The 17601-nt window shown below is 35.9% G+C and overlaps 1 protein-coding gene across 4 annotated transcripts in view; it reads left to right on the top strand.

Moving 5' to 3' along the window:
- FAF1 (Fas associated factor 1) overlaps positions 1-17601 on the top strand; it is a 438628-nt gene that overhangs the window by 43645 nt on the left and 377382 nt on the right. The window contains exon 1 of one of the 4 annotated variants that reach the window (XM_056815170.1): positions 5839-5989. The exons of the other annotated variants lie outside the window; for them this stretch is intronic. The gene's annotated coding sequence lies outside the window, so the exon portion shown is untranslated. Of the gene's footprint in view, positions 1-5838; positions 5990-17601 lie in introns of those variants that run through there. 4 annotated transcript variants of the gene reach the window in all.

Consider the following 17601-nt stretch of genomic DNA (forward strand, 5'->3'; position numbering starts at 1 on the left):
TCTTATGAGAGAGAAATATCAGTGTTACAATTCTTTTATTAAAAACATCAGTTACTACTTTTTACCTTAAAATATAGGTCCATTATTTCCTGTGGAAACTTAAAATAGAGAATTTTGCAATTTAGCACTAAGAGGAAATAATGTATCAAAGGAAAAGAAAATTCCTTCTCTAAAGGTTTTTCCATTACTAAAGCTGCAGGTAACTCAATGAAATGCATTTAAGTATGTGAATGATATTTTTACTTATGCATCAAGTTATTTTCTATAAATATTTTATAAAAAAATTAATGGGTAATTCTCCTTCAAATACATAATATATAGTAATTAGCTTTGGCTTAACTAAAATATTGTTGAATACTGCTCCACCCATTCACTGTGAGTGAACAACTTGGTGCAGTCATGGAATAAATATTCACAGCTGTCACTTTCTCCCTTCTTACTTTTTGTTTTAGAGATTTATTTCAGTGTTTAAAAGTTAAGACAGGATGAAGATTGTGTGTATGACCACTCCTCTGACATGGAATTTTGATATATTGGTTTGAGTTGATGGAAAGATTATGCTGTTTGTGCAATCTGTAGTTGATAGTGTCTGATACTCCTCTCATTTTGTTCAGCTAGCAGTTGGAGTAATCCTTATACAATTCAGTACCTCTGAGTACCTCATTAGAGAGGTGGAGGAGAGAAGGGGTCTTAAGGTTTTACATGAAGCCTTAATTAATGGTTGTGTTAAATCTCTGCAGTTTTGGATTGTATTGGTGCCTGGGGGCCTTCAACTCCTTCATTTAAATATATTTAGAATTCAGCAATATCACAGCACTTAGATCCTCTGTGGAAATGACTTTAAGATCTTTTTAGTTTTTGGATTCAGCTCTCTTCAAGATTCTTCATTGTTGTACCACCTCACACCTATCAGATTGGCCAATTTGACAGTAAAGGAAAATGAGAAATGTTGGAGGGGATTTGACAAAATTGGAACACTAATGTATTGCTGGTGGAGTTGTGAACTGATCCAACCATTCTGGAGCGCAATTTAGAATTTATAGCCCCAAGGGCTATAAAACAGGGCAAACAAATCCTTTGATCCAGTAATACCACTACTAGGTCTGTATCCCAAAGATATTAGAAAAATGGGAATGGACCTGCTTGTACAAAAATATTTATAGCTGCTCTTTATGTGGTGGCAAAGAATTGGAAACTAAAGGGATGTCTCTCAGTTGGGGGAATGGCTGAACAAATTGTGATATATGATGGTGATGGAATACTCTTGTCTTATAAGGAATGAAGAATAGGATGACTTAAGAAAGAACTAGAAAGACCTACATGAACTAATGCAGAGTGAAATAAGCAGAATCAGGAAAACATTGTACATGGTAACAGCAATATTATGGAACGATCAAATGTCATAGACTTGACTACTATCAATAATATAGTGATCCAGAACAATTTTGAGGGACCTAGGAAAAGAATGCTATCCAGTCCCAGAGAAAAAACTGTTTTAGGAATGCAGATGAAAGCATATGATTTATCACTTGTTTATTTGGATCTATGTTTTAGGGTTTTGGTTTTATAAGATTATTCCCTTAGAAAAATAAATAATATGAAAATAAATTTTTGCACGATAGCATATGTATAACTCATTGAATTGCTTGCTAGCTCTGAGATGGAGGAGTAAAGAAGGAAGGGGGACAATTTGGATCATATAACTTTGGAAAATTTATGTGGAAATTAGTTATTACATGTAATTTGTAATAAAAAGAGCCTTCATTGTTCTCTAATAATTCCAAATTTTGGAAGAGAAATCAAGTGAAACCCTGAGGAAGGTGATAGTCTCAATGCACTCTGATGTGATTAAACCACATTTGAGGTTTTAGCTATCACATTTTAGGAAGGACATTACATGTCTAGAAAAGTATGCCCTGAGTCTGTTTTTGGGGGGATTGGTTAGAAGGAGCTCCTCCCACATGAGGGTCAGCTGAAGGAGCTGAGGACATATATATGGATATAGAGAATTGTTGGAGAGAGATGATAGTAGTGGGATATAATTGTGGTCTTTCAGTATTTAAAGCATATCTATAGTAGTGGGATATGATAGTAGACTTTTTGAATTTAAAGGCATATTGTGGAGGAGGGATAAGAGTTATTCTATTTGACCCTGGTGGACAAAATTAGACACTGTGTGAGAAGATAAAGGGAGGAAGATTTTAATTTAGTATAATGAAACAATGATTGGTACCTTTCCAATATGGGATGAATTATGGAACTTACTGATTTCTCAGTCTTTGAAAATCTTCAAGCAGAGTGTAGACAACTATTTGTTATAGGTGCTTAGAAATAAGTGTTGCTTTAGCTAAGTGTTAGACTAGACTTTGCTATCTCATACTTTACTTCCATGATTAAAATAATCACATCCAGAATGGGTGTGCTGGTAAATGCTTAACAACTGTATCTCTTCCCCCATAAAATGTGTGCAGAATGTCCTTTTAAGCTTAATCTGCAAAATTAACGTTATTCTCTGTTGTTTTCTAGACTTTAGGTAACTTATAAAACTATCAAGTCTTGATTCTGATTTCTGAGGTGTAATAGCTCATATTGAAAGTGTATTATGTGCTGGTTCTATCATACCCTTGATTAGGCATCTATGTTTTCCATCTCTCCTTATTTCTTAACTTCTAAGTCTTCATGATCTTTAACATTTCTAATTTCTCCTCCTCTCATTACCTTTTTTGGTCATTGCCCTTGTGCTCTTCTAATTTCCAGTCTTATTTTCATTACTTTCCAGTCTTAATCCTTTGATTGATTAGTTCATTTCCAAAATACTCTTTTGAAAAAAAATTCTTAATTTATTTTTTCCCAATTACATGTGAAAAAAATTAAAAACATTTTTTTTTAAGTTTTGAGTTTCAAATTTTCTCCTTTCTTTCCCACCCCTCTCATTGAAAAGGCAAACAATTTGATATAGGTTATACATATGCAGTTATGCAAAGTATTTCCATATTAGTCATGTTGTGAAAAAAAAGCACAGACAAAAAAAAAATAAAGAAAATCCAAGAAAAAATAAAGAAAGTGAAAAAAATATGCTTCTTTTTGCACTCAGATACCATCAGATCTTTCTCTGGAGATGGATAGCATTTTTCATCATAAATCCTTTGGAATTTTCTTAGATCATTGTATTGCTGAACATAACTAGTCTTCCTGTTATTGTACATGTACATTGTTGTCCTGCTTCTGCTCATTTTGCTTTGTATAAGTTTGTGCAAGTCTTCTCAAGTTTTTCTGAAACTATCCCCTTCATATGTTTTGTTAGAAAGTATTGTATCACAATTATATATCATCAGCTATTTAGCCATTCCTCACTTGATGGACATCCCCTTAATTTCCAGTTCTTTACCACCACCAAAAAGAGCTTCTAAAAATATTTTTGCATGTATAGGCCCTTTTCTTTCCTTCCCTTTTTTAAAAGATCTCTTTGGAATATAAACCTAGTAGTGGTATTGCTAGGTCAAAGAGTAGGAACAGTTTTATACCTTTGGGCATAGTTCCAAATTGCTCTCCAGAATGGTTGGATAAGTTCACAACTCTACCAACAATGCATAAGTATCCTAATTTTCCCACATCTCCTTCAATACTTGTTCTTTTCTTTTTGTCATATTAACTAATCTAATAAATATGAGGTGATATCACAGAGTTGTTTTAATTTGCATTTTCCTAATCAGTTGGGATTACAAGCATTTTTTCATGATGATAGATAGCTTTGATTTCTTCATTTGAAAACTGTCAGTGCATATCTCTTGATCATTTATCAATTAGGGAATGACATATTCATATAAATTTAACTCAGTTCTCTATATATTTGAGATATGAGGATTTTGAGCAACTTGTTGCAAAAATTTTCCCTCAGTTTCCCATTTCCTTCTAGTCTTGACTGCATTGGTTTTGTTTCTGCAACCCCTTTTTAATTTAATGTAATCAAATTATCCATTTTATATACTGTAATATAGATCTGGCACATAAACTATTCCATACCCCTCTAGTTTGCTTATACTATCACTGTTTATATCTAAATATCTAAATTATGTAATACACTGTGCTATTCACTTCTATTTTATGGATGAATTCAACCCATTCTCATTCATTGTTATATTTACTAACTGTATTTCCCTCCATCCTCCTTTTTCCCTTGTTTCTCTTTCTTTCTCTTCTTTCACCCTATCCTTCCTCAAAAACATTGTTTCTGACCATCACTTCCTCCAGTCAGCTCTTCCTTCTCTTTTTCTCTTCCCCTTCTTTTCTCTCCCTTCCTATTTATATAGTAAGATAGATTTCTATACTCAACTGAGCATGTTTATTATTTTCTCTTTGTGTCAATTCTGATGAGAGTAGGGTTCAAAGCATTGTTCACTCACCCATATTACCCTCCATTATAAAAGCTCTTTCAGAATGTTTCTTTTATGTGAGATAATTTACCTTATCCTGCTTCTTCCTTCCCCCATCTCCCAGGGAATTTCTCATTTTCTTCCCTTAATTTTATTATTTTGGATATCATTCCATCATAGTTAACTTACACCTATGCCACCTTCTCATATATATTCCTTTTAACTGCCCTAAAAATAATAAAGTACTTAGTACTTTATTTTATTTTATTTATTTTGCATGTATCCTCTTCCTATATAGGAATGTAAACAGCTTAATCTTAATGAATCCCTTATGATTTCTCTTTCCATTTTCCTTTTTATACTTCCCTTGAGTCTTATATTTGAGAGCCATATTTTCTATTCAGCTCTGATCTTTTCATCAGGAAAGCTTAAAAGTCCTCTATTTCATTAAATATCCACTTCTCCCCCTGAAGGATTATACAGAGTTTTGCAGGGTAGGTGATTCTTGGTTGTAATCCTAATTCCTTTGCCCTCTGGAATATCATATTCCAGGCCCTTTGCTTCTCTAATCCCCTAATGTAGAAGCTGCTTGATCTTGTGTTATCCTGACTGTGGTTGCATGATTTATGAATTGTTTTTTTCTGACTACTTGAAATATTTTCTCTTTGACGGGAAAGTTAAGGAGTTTGATGATAATATTCCTAGGAGTTTTCATTTTGGTATCTCTTTCAGGAAGAGATTAGAGGACTTTTTCAATTTCTATTTTACTCTCTGGTTCTAGGATAGAAGGGCAATTTTCTTTGATAAGTTCTTGAAAGATGATTTCTGGGTTCCTTTTTTGTTTGTCTGTTTAGGGCTTTCAGGGAGTCCAATAATTTTTAAATTATCTCTCAGATCTATTTTCTAGGCCGGTTGTTTTTCCAGTGACATATTTCATAGTTTCTTCTATTTTTCATTCTTTAGATTTTATTTTTAATGTTTCTTAGTGCCTCATGAATTCATTAGCTTCCATTCGCTGTGAGAAATTAATATTGAATCATGATATTGAATTGTGAAATAATTTTCCCATTAGGTGCCCCCTTCCCCCAGCCTGATACTAAGGTCACCCAGAAACAATTTCTCCTCAGGCTATGAAACTGGGTTGGGAACCTCCTTTTTGTTAAGAAAAAAAGGATTAAGGGCAGGGTTGAGCAACTACTTAAGCCAATGGAGAGATTAAAAAATGCCATCCTTGGATTGAACCAGCCAAGTAGTAAGGAGAAAGGGGTGTGTTGCTGTCCTCTTGAGACCCATGTCTTCCTATGATGAAGTAATGAGGAAGAAATTGGGGTCTCTATGTCCACCATCACAGTGACTATTTGTTAGTCAGAGATGTCTTGGGATATCTAGGGGAGAGACTGAATGGTGAGGTCACAAGGGTATATATTAGCCTGTGCAAGAGGGTTCCAGGCTCTTTCACTCTCCTCTTTCACTGAACTCTCTTTTTCTATGCTCCCCTTTGTTCTTCTCTTTGGCAGTTTAGTAGCAGCAAAAGCTGCTTTGACAATTCTTCAAACCCAATCTTTAAGAAGTGCCTCAAAACCAAAAGCATGACGGAGCTTAACACAACTTGAAAGGTAGGCAGAGAGAATCATTTTTCATGGGATTTTCATGGAATAAGGGGAAACCAGAAGCAAAACTGCATACAGAGGAGTGCTGGCCAACCACTACCCTCTTTGCCACACCATACCAGGTTCTGAGCCTGGGCATAGACCAACTTGGGGATCCTGGGACCCTGCCTACACTCCAGACTCCAGACCCACCCATTGGAATTCCAGGCCCTGACACCACTCCACAGTGAGGCTATATAAGTCTGTAGTTCTTGGTCTTTTCAAGCCTGCACTGTGGTGGAGCCCTTAGCCCCTGGGCAAAATAGCTCTGAGAGCTGAGACCTGTAAGCCATCAGCAGAGGAGATAGAATCATCAGCTTTCAAAATTAGTCCACAGGCAAAAAAATGACTGGGAAAATGAGCAAACAGCAAAAGAAACACCCTAGAAAATTTCTATGGTGACAAAAAGCCAAACACAGAATCAGCAGAGGATGATGAGATCCAAACAACCACATGCAAAGCTTCAAAGTTCAAAAAACAGGAATTGATCTCAGGTTCTGGAAGAACTCAAAAAGGAATTAAAAAATCAAGTGAGACAAGTATGGGAAAATATAAGTAATGCAAAAGAAAAGTAACAGCTTAGAAAACAAAATTGGTCCACTACAAAAAGAAGCGCGCGCGCACACACACACACACACACACACACACACACACACACACACACACACACACACACACACACCAGAAGAGTTTCTGAAAAGACAGAATTGGCCTATTGAAGAAAGAGGCAAAAAAATCCAATGAAGAAAAGAGTTCCATGAAAAGTATAATAAAACAAATGGAAAAGGAGGATCAAAAGTTAATAGAAGTTCATTCTTTAAAATTAGAATTGGGCAAATAGAAACTAATGACTTCATGACACATCAAGAAACAATAAAACAAAATTAAAAGAATGAAAAAATAGAAGAAAATATGAAATATCTCATTGAGAAAATGATTGACCTGGAAAATAGATCCAGGACAGACAATTGAAGAACTATTGGACTACCTGAAAGTCATGACTAAAAAAAAAAAAGCCTAGATATTCTATTATAAGAAATTATCCAAGAAAACTGCCCTGATATTTTTTCTTTTTTTAAATTTAGAATATTTTTCCATAGTTACATGAATCATGTTCATTCCCTCCCCTCCTCCCAACTCCCTCCCATATCCAACAAGCATTTCCACTGGGTTTTATATGTGTACATTGATCAAGACCTATTTCCATATTATTAATATTTGCACTAGTGTGATTGTTTAGAGTCTACATCCCCAATCATATCCCTATTGAACCATGTGGTCAAGGAAATGTTTTTCTTCTGTATTTCTACTCCCACAGTTCTTTCTCTGGATGTGGATAGTGTTCATTCCCCTAAGTCCCTCAGAATTGTCCTGTCTCATTGCATTGTTGCTAGTAGAGAAGTCTATTATATTTGATTGTACCACAGTGTATCAGTCTCTGTGTACAATGTTCTCCTGGTTCTGCTCCTTTCACTCTGCATCAATTCCTGGAGGTCGTTGAAGTTCACATGGAATTCCTCTAGTTCGTTATTCTTTTGAGCACAGTAGTATTCCATCACCAACAGATACCACAATTTGTTCAGCCATTCCCCAATTGAAGGGCAGCCCCTCATTTTCCAATTCTTTGCCACCACAAAGAGCACAGCTATGAATATTTTTGTTCAAGTCTATCGCTTTGGGGTATAAACTCAACAGTGGTATGACTGCAGGCATTCTTTTAAAGCCCTTTGGGCATAGTTCCAAATTGCTCTCCAGAATGTTTGGACCAATTCATAACTCCACCAGCAGTGCATTAGTGTTCCAATTTTGCCCCACCCCCTCCAACATTTATCACTTTCCTTTGCTGACCTGTCTGCTCAGTGTGAGGTTGTTTGCATTTCTGTATAATCAGGAAGGATTTAGAATACTTTTTCATATGCTTATTGATAGTTTTGATTTTCTCATGTGAAAACTGCATATTCATGTCTTTTGATCATTTGTTGATCGGGGAATGCCCTGATATTCTTGAACAAGAAGGTAAAACATAAATTGAAAGAATCCATATTACCTCCTGTAATAAATCCCCAAAAGACAAATCCCAGGAATGTTATAGCCAAGCTGAAGAGCTCCTAGGCCAAGGAGAAAATACTGCAAACAAGCAACCAGAAAGGAACAATTAAAATATCAAGGAGCCCTTGTCAGGACTAAACATGATCTGGCATCTTCTACATTGAAGGACTGAAAGACTTGGAATATGATATTCCAGGAGGCAAGGGAACTAGATTTATAATCAAGAATCACCTACCCATAAAACTTACTATATTCTTTCATGGGAAAGTACGATCATTTAAAAAAATAGAACATTTCCAAGTATCCCTGAAGAAATGACCAGACTCGCACAGAAAATTTGATGTCTAAACACAAAATTCAAGAGAAACATAAAAAGGAAAATAAGAAAGAGAAAGATTGAGATGGAGCTTGTTATAGCTCTGAAACCTGAAGGCAACTTTAAATGATATTTGCTCATTGCTCAATCTTTCATGGTTTATATGTAATAATTTTAGCTAGGTTTCCATTAAGAGATTTTGCAAAATAATTAAAAGTTTGCCATTTCAAAGATAGAGCTTCAGCTATCTGAAAAGTTCTGTATCCCATATTTCTGTAGTTGTAGAGCTATTGCAATGTAACACTTTATTGTGTGAAATAATGTTTCACTTTTCTCTTTGGCTGCCAATTTTTATCAGGCTTTAGTTTTGAAGAGGAATGATGGCCTTTCTCCTTCACTTAGATACTTTGAGGGGGAAGCTGGGCCACTGTATCAGCTTTTTACTAGTCACGAAGGAACATACTTAGAGGTTTTGGTTGGAGCTTGGATTTTAACAGTGATCTAGAAAAAAGAAACCTGGTTCCTTTACAAACTATTCTTTACACTACTTTCTTTCATGGCTTCAAGGAGTTTATGTGGAAGGTCAGCACTTATCCCCCCCCCCCCGCCCCCCCTCAGTAGAGACTGAATGGGTAAGGGATGGTAAGGAGTTATTACCTCTCCTTTTCATCTTATTGAATTATCTCCTAAACTTTATAATTATCCATGAGCAGCCCTTTCCTGTCTAGTCTCAACTTGACATTGCACCATAGATCTAGAACTGGACTCAGAGATTGTCATTCTTCATTTGCATGAGAGGAGACTGAGGCCAAGTAAGGTTAAGTGACTTTCTCAAGGTCACATAAGCCTGAGAGGCAGACTTTGAGTCTTGGTGTTCTGATTTCAGAGCCAGTGTTTTTTGTAACCTTACTGATTTACTGCCTTCTTAGGCATAACCAATCATCTTCCAGCATATATTGGTTGTTGTATTGTATGTATTTATAGTTTTCTGTTTCTTATATATTTTTATGTCTTAAATTTTGAATGTCTTCAGAGAATGACCTGTATGTTTTTCTTTTTGCCTCTGTGAAGAGGTAATCCAGTGTAGGAAAAGCAAGGTCTTTTACAATAAATTTTGTCGTCCTGTTTGTTGAAGCAGCTGGTAGTATAGTGGGTAGAGTCCTGACCCTGGAATCAGGAAGAAGGGATTTAAAATCTTCTTTCCCATACTCACTAGGTAGATGACCCTAATCGCTTAACCTCTATCTGCACTCCTTTAGATGGATAATATCAATGGGTATGAGAAGAAGGCTATGAAAATAACTTTTTTTTACAGGTGGAATATTAATGAAGCATAGTCTGAATCTGGGAGGTTAAAAAGATCCTACCCATTAAAGTGGAATTTTACTTATTTTATTTGAGAATAGTTCCATGGAGAGTGGGTCAATAAGATTTGAGAAGTAGTGAAACTATTTTAGTAGCAAATTATTTTTAAAACAGAAATTGAGTAAGAAACTGACTAATATTATTTAATATGAAATAATTGAGTATTCATTTGAGGGGGATATGTCTACTTCTGTTCTGCTTTTTTGGAATTGAAAGTGTTTATTTACTCAGATTGCTAAACCATGCCAGTGTTGTCATGTGGTTGACTCTTGGATGGAGAGTAGAGTTGATAGCTATTTCAATAGAATTGTTCCCTTTGTAATCCTATGTATTTTATTTTATCCCTTTAAAAACTATTTTGTTCAGATACTTCCTAAATAGGTGACCCTGGGCAAGTCACTTAACCCCCATTGCCTAGCCCATGCCACTCTTCTGCCTTGGAACCAATACACAGTATTGATTCTAAGGTGGAAGGTAAGATAAGATAAGATGGATAGTAAGAATCAATACTGTGTATTGGTTCCAAGGCAGAGGAGTGGTCAGGGCTAGACAATGGGGGTTAAGTGACTTGCCCAGGGTCACCCAGCTAGGAAGTGTTTTGCGGTCAGATCTGAACCTAAGATCTCCCATTTCTAGGCCTGGATCTCAGTGCACTGAGGGTAATTAAACAAAAAAACTATTTTGAGGAGAGGACTAGAGGCTTCAATGATAGACTGGCAGAAGGATCTATGCTTAAATAAAAAGGCTAAGAACTAATCCCTCCAAGAGATGGAGAACATTACTGGCAGGGGGTAGTGTGTCACAGGATAAGAATAGTAGAATATTAATTGATTTGTTTTCCTTACTTAGGTACGTTGCCAAAAGGGACATTTGTATAGATGGTTAATTAAGAGGCTTAAAATGATTAAGGAAAACTAGAGTAGATATTTCTTAATAATCCTTTAAAATGATAATTTAAAAATCCTAATAAATGATGTTTCCATGTCTCATGTCTCTGCTTTTGTTGCCTCCCCCCCCCCCCCCCCATTTATCCATGGCATTGGGATGTTTAGATAGAATGTTTTAAGTTAGGAGAATCTTAGTGTTTATAAAGTATTTTAAAAGTCTTTTACAAGTCTGAATTGTATCTCTGCTGCTCCAGACTTGCCTGGAGTTAGCTTATATTTCTGTAGTTTCTAAGAAGTCAACAAGCATGTGTGGCACACATGCTGAATGCAAAGCCTTCTTTTCCCATAGATAATTCTTTTGAGAAGAATGCTATACTTCTATTCATGTAACTTGAAATTGTAATCGTTTTCTCTTGGTAGTAGTCTCACTTTGGCCTATTGTTTCCATACAGGACATTCCTTCTCCTAGCTCTGTGCCTTCACATAGATTGGCCTCCATGCTTATAATTTTCTTTTCCTTTCCAACTTCAAGAATCTTTTTCTTTCAGGAAAAATAGGCTTAGCTTGAGAATGTCCCTCTTATAGGAGTCCTCTTCTGATCTCCTCAGTTACTAGTACTCTTTACTTGGAATTGCATCTATAGAACATTATAGATATTATCTAATGATTATAGAATGAATGAAATTAGATCCTGCATGTATAATAGAGTTGTATGTATGGATAATAGATATGTATAACAGAACTGACAGGCATTTTGGGATTTGTATTTTGCATTTCCCTCTCAGCTTTGAGAGCCATTTAGGACTGGTGAAATTTTGAGTCCAAGGGTGGATTGAGTCAGGCTCAGAAGCCATCCATTTTGTAAGAGATGGAAAAGAAGAGAGATGTTAATCTGAGCCACTGAGGCCATAGGCAAAAGGAGAAAGAAAAAGTAAAGCTGAGTTGTGGTAGAGAAAGCAGAGGTTAAAGAGGGCCATTTCCCCTATAAGCACTCGAAGTTACTGAGTATACTCGCCTCTTCAGGGACTGAAGAAGTTCCAAGAAAAAATCTTTTTTTCCTCCAACTTTCCTTGTCCATTAATAGATACCTTAACATTCCCTGCTTTTTTCTTTACCATGATACTTTCTGTAGCTCAGTTTTTTGCCTCAATAAAAAAGGGAGAAGTTAGTTAGAAAGAAGCACATTCAAAAATTAGGGCACACAGACAAAATTCTTTCTATATGTTATGAAATTGTATGTGGTACAAACATTCTGGGTTACTTGCCTTGCCCCAGCAATGGTAGAAAGAAGGCCATAGGTGGGTACAGAGAATATAAAATTGTAGAAAATCTAGGTGTGGATCAACTATACATGACAATGTTTCAGATCTTGGCCCTGTTACAAGTACTTGTACCCTCAGATAAGTTTGTTCCTCTATAAAATGAGGCCTTACAAAATGAGATGATATTTAAGGGCCTTTTGGGCTCCAAACCAAATGATTCTATTGGTAACATTGGAGCATTTTTGTTAAATGCTGGCAGAGCTCTGTGCAAACATCGTGAGGTCAGGAATCTATTCTGAGTCAAGAATTAAGTTTTCATTTTTATATAATCATAGGAGGTCTTTGTGCGCAGAAAATTATATTGAGCAAAGCCTCATTTTAGTGAAGTACATTATTATCAGTAATTTTATAAAAAACTCAGCAAATGATGCAATAGCAAAAGCTTTTTGGAGTTAGAGTTAATACTTAATGAGTCTCCTGATTGCATCAGTCCCACCCTGGGACTCTTTGAAAGCTGTTGAACAATTGAAATGATCTTGGAATGCCTCTTCTCTTACTCAGAATATGCATTTATAAAATTCCAAAATAAGGCCTCGGTTGCTGACTATAGGACTTGGTTTTAATTAGGGTCAAATATTTTTAGAAAAGCTGATATATTATAAGAAACCAGAAAAAGATTTGAATTGAAATAATTTAGCTCCCAGTTTCTTTCCTTCACACCCCTCACTATTTTTGAGAACAGCCTCTTGAAGTCCCTTTCTCTTTTGCTCTCTGTTGATTTTTACCCCCTCTATAGGAACATTTAATAGTGGCATTCTAATTATTTCAAGCAGGATTGTAATTTCAGGAGTAAGTAAGTAGCAGAATTAAAAGAATGAGAGAGCTTGTTTTCATACATGTGTTATTAATAAAAATCAGAATGAGAAATCTAATATGCATTCAGAAGAACTTTTCCCACATTTTTCCATCCATTGATGTTGCAAGTTTTTAAATAATTCAGTATGATTACACAAAGAGCCAATATTAAGGATCCAGAAGCATAGAAAGAAAGTGATTTCAGCAAGTTGTGGATGAGTTTAATAGCCAAACAGAAGACTTTACACTTCTGGAGGTGATAGGGAGCCACTGGAACATATGGGTGATGTGGTCAGATCTGCATTTTTAGGAAATTCACTTGTCAGCTTATTGGAGGATGGACTAGAGTGAGGAGACACTTGAGTCTGGGTGACCAGGCACTGGACTATTTCAATAGTCCAAGCAAGAGGTTATGGGTATGGGAGCCTGCACCAGAGTGATGGCACTGTCAGAGGGGAGAAGGGGATGTATCTGAGAGGTTACCAAGATATCTATTGAGATCCAGCTCAAGATGTCTAGTAGCAGTTGAGATGTGAGCACTGCTGAAGGTAAGCAGAGAGACTAGGGCTAAATAAATTTGAGTATTGTCTGCATAGAGTCACCCAAAGAAAGACAATGTAAACAGCAGTGTACAAACAAGAAGTAATCAGTAGAGGAAAGATTCTATAATTAAGAGGGATTGGGAAGGGTTTTTTATAGAAGAGGGGATTTTATTTGGAAGTGAGGAGAGAAAACATTGGAAGCCTGGGGAACAGAAAATGTCTATACCTGGAGGAATGTATTGTTCAGGAATCAGCAAGGAGGCCACTGTCACTGGTTTGAAGAGTACATTTAGAGGTGTGAGGGGGATGATAAAGGCATGCTAGATGATAAAGGGAATGAGATGATTAAGACCTGAAATGTAGTGGTAGTGCTTTCAAGCAAGAAGAATGCATAATCATAATGAAAAAGATGTGATATGCTGAAGAAACTCAGTTATTTCTGAATGACTTAAGCAGGTAACTGATAGTCAAAATGGGCATTGTATCACAGAAATGACATCAGTATTGATTTCCAAACCATGCTCTCTCACTTGGAACTTTTCTCAGTGCTCTGAAATATTAAAACACTGCTGTGGCCTTTTCAACTTGGAATTTATCTTTCTGTATGGCCTGTCCTCTTTCCCCATTGATGAGTTCCATCTAAAAATCTGTTTTTTTAAAAAAATTATTTTTTTTTAATTAAATTAACTTTAAATTTATTTAATTAATTTAGAATATTTTCCCATGGTTACATGATTCATACTCTTTCCCCTCCTTCCTCCCTCCCCCACCCTATAGCCAATGAGTAATTCAGCTGGGTTTCACATGCGTCATTGATCAAGACCTATTTGTAGTAGAGTGATCATTTAGAGTCTACATCCCCAATCATATCCCTATTGAACCATGTGGTCAAGGAAATGTTTTTCTTCTGTGTTTCTACTCCCACAGTTCTTTCTTTGGATGTGGATAGTTCTCTTTGGATGTGTTCTTTCTTATAAGTCCCTCAGAATTGTCCTGTCTTATTGCATTGCTGCCAGTAGAGAAGTCCACTACATTCTATTGTGCCACAATGTATCAGTCTCTGTGTATAAGGTTCTCCTGGTTCTGCTCCTTTCACTCTGCATCAATTCCTGGAGATCCTTGTGGTTCACTTGGAATTCCTCCAGTTCGTTATTCCTTTGAGCACAATAGTATTCCATCACCAACAGATACCACAATTTGTTCAGCCATTCCCCAATTGAAGGGCATCACATCATTTTCCAATTTTTTTGCCACCACAAAGAGTGTAGTTATAAATAATTTTGTACAAGTCTTTTTCCCTGTGATCTCTTTGGGGTATAAACCCAACAGTGGTATGACTGGATCAAAAGGCAAACAGTCTTTTAGCACCCTTTGGGCATAGTTCCAAATTGCCTTCCAGAATGGTTGGATATTCAATTCGCAACTCCATCAGCAATGCATTAGTGCCCCCATTTTGCCACATCCTCTTCAACATTCATTAATTTCTTTTGCTATCACATTAGCCAATTTACTAGGTGTGAGGTGGTACCTCAGAGTTGTTTTCATTTGCATTTCTCTAATTATAAGAGATTTAGAACACTTTTTCATGTGTTTATTGATCGTTTTGGTTTCTTTCTCTGAAAACTGCCTATTCATGTCCCTTGCTGATTTCTCAATTGAGGAATGGTTTGATTTTTTGTACAATTGATTTAGTTCCTTATATAGTTGAGAAATTAAACCTTTGTCAGAGGTTTTTGTTATAAAGGTTTTTTCCCAGTTTATTGCTTTCCTTCTAATTTTTGTTGTCTTGGTTTTGTTTGTACAAAACCTTTTTAATTTAATGTAATCAGAATTATTCATTTTACATTTTGTGATAGTCTCTCTTGCTTGGTCTTAAATTATTTTCTTTCCCATAGATCTGACAGATATACTTAATCTATGTTCATTTTATTTACTTATCATTTCCTTCTTTAAATTTAGGTCATTTACCCATTCTGAATTTATCTTGGTATAGGGAAAACCTCTGTTTTGAGGAGTGGCCCAGGTTCCCCTCTCAGAGACTTTCCCTGGCTTCTGGATTTTAAAGTCATGTCCCACAGTTGAGTAACTTTCTACTACTCCCCTCTCTATCTCCTTCTACCCTACCCCTGCACTCCCCCAATTTCACATGGGCAGAAAATATATATATATATATATATATATATATATATATATATATATATATATATATATATATTTGGCTGTAATTTATATTTCTGGTGCTTAGCACAGTATCTGGTGTATGGTAAGCATTAAATGAATGCTTCTGAAGAAAGAACCAGGACAGTGGAATGATGAAAAAAAGTGGGTTCCCTTTCACAACACTTGAGCAGGCTGATCTTGAAAATGCACCTGAATTCTGATGGGGAAATCCAGAAAAAAAATCACATTCATTTGCCTAGCTCAGTTTGGCAGAAGAAGACATATAGGGAGATCTGTACATATTGGTGATGGTATTGGTCAGGAGTGTGTGAGCAGTTCTGCGTCCAGGGAGAAGATGTGTACTAGCACAAGAGAAGGTTCTAGACCCATACAGGGCACTGTGATAGGGATAGATATGAAGCAGTAGCTTCTTTGTCCACTACCCAGTTCTGAGTTACAAATTCAGAGAGGACTGAGAAGGGGACTTATGTATAGTATTGATGGTGTTCCTAGGTAGGGATGCTCTGGGCCATGTATCAAAAAAGGATAAAGTTAGAGACAGAAATGGTGTTGCTTAGATCCCAGGTTCAGAACAGGGTCTCATTTCTAGCATTTAGTCCAGGTTACAGAGGAAAAACCAGGGCTGGAATCCCAAACCAAAGAGGAGCCTACAGTTCTGCAATTCTGAACCAACAGAACATTCCAACTAGCTGTTAGGGGCTGAATCCATCAGTAATCTACTTGTACTTTAAACTGGAAACCAAGGCTGGAACTTGCAGAGATCAGAAGGGCAAAGGCAATAATCATAATTTGCCCTGGATCAGATCATTTTGGGAATCTTGAACTTACAAACATGAGGACAAACTAGAATTTCTGGAAGATATCGAGCAAGAGTTTTTTTTAAAGTTCAAATTTTGGGGGTGGGGAAAATGAAATGAGAACCCTTGAGGGAAAAAAATAGAACAGAAGATGAAGAAAGAAAGCACTAGAAAGTGAATTAGTACGTGGCACAAAAGGGACAAAACTTTGGTCAAGCATCAAACTCCTTGAAAATTAGAATGGACCAAATAGAAGCCAATGACTCCATGAGGTATCAAGAAGCATCATAACAAAATCAAAAGACTGGGGGAAAAATCGCAGAAAATCTAAATTATTTATTAATAAAACAACTGATCTGGAAAACAGATTGGAGAGAAAAAATTTGAGAATTGTTGGATTATCTGATTGCCATGACCAAAAGAGATCAGGCATTCTGTTTCAGGACATCTTTTTTTTTAAATTAAAAGTAAAAAAAAAATAGGTTTAATAAAGATATTCTATTTGACCAATTACATATGATAGCAATTTTCCACATAAATTTTCTGAAGTTATATGATCCAAATTCTCTCTCCCTCCCTTCCCTCCCCCTTCCCTAAGACTCCCTTCACATTTTTTTCATAAATTCCCTTGATATTCTTGATCTTATGCTCTGCCAGATGAATTTTGTTGTAAGTTTTTTCTAGTTCTAGAAAATAATTTTTTGGTAGTTTGATTGGCATGACACTGAATAAGTAAATTAACATAGGTAGAATTGTCATTTTTATTATATTAACTTTGCCTGCTCATGAGCAATGAATACTTTTCCAGTTTTTTAGATCTGACTTTATTTGTGTGAAAAGTGTTTTGTAATTTTGTTAATATAATAACAGTGTTTGTCTTGGCAAGTAGATTCCCAAGTATTTTATATTGTCTAGAGTTATTTTAAATGGAATTTCTCTTTCTATCTCTTGTCGCTGGACTGTTAGGAATATATAGAAATGCTAATGATTTATATAGGTTTATTTTGTATTCTGTAACTTTGCTAAAGTTATTCTTTCAGGTAGTTTTTTAGTTGATTCTCTAGGATTCTCTAAGTATACCATCATATATCATCTGCGAAAAGTGATCATTTGGTTTCCTCATTGCCTACTTTAACTCCCTTAATTTCCTTTTCTTATTTCTAAAGCTAGCATTTCTAGTATAACATTAAATAGTTGGGGTGATAATTGACATTCTTGCTTCATCCCTGATCTTATTGGGAAGGCTTCTAACTTATTCTCAATACAGTTAATACTTGCTGATGGTGTTAAATATATACTACTTATTATGTTAAGGAATGGCCCAT

This window comes from Monodelphis domestica, chromosome 2, assembly GCF_027887165.1.
Source record: "Monodelphis domestica isolate mMonDom1 chromosome 2, mMonDom1.pri, whole genome shotgun sequence".
Lineage (NCBI taxonomy): Eukaryota > Metazoa > Chordata > Mammalia > Didelphimorphia > Didelphidae > Monodelphis > Monodelphis domestica.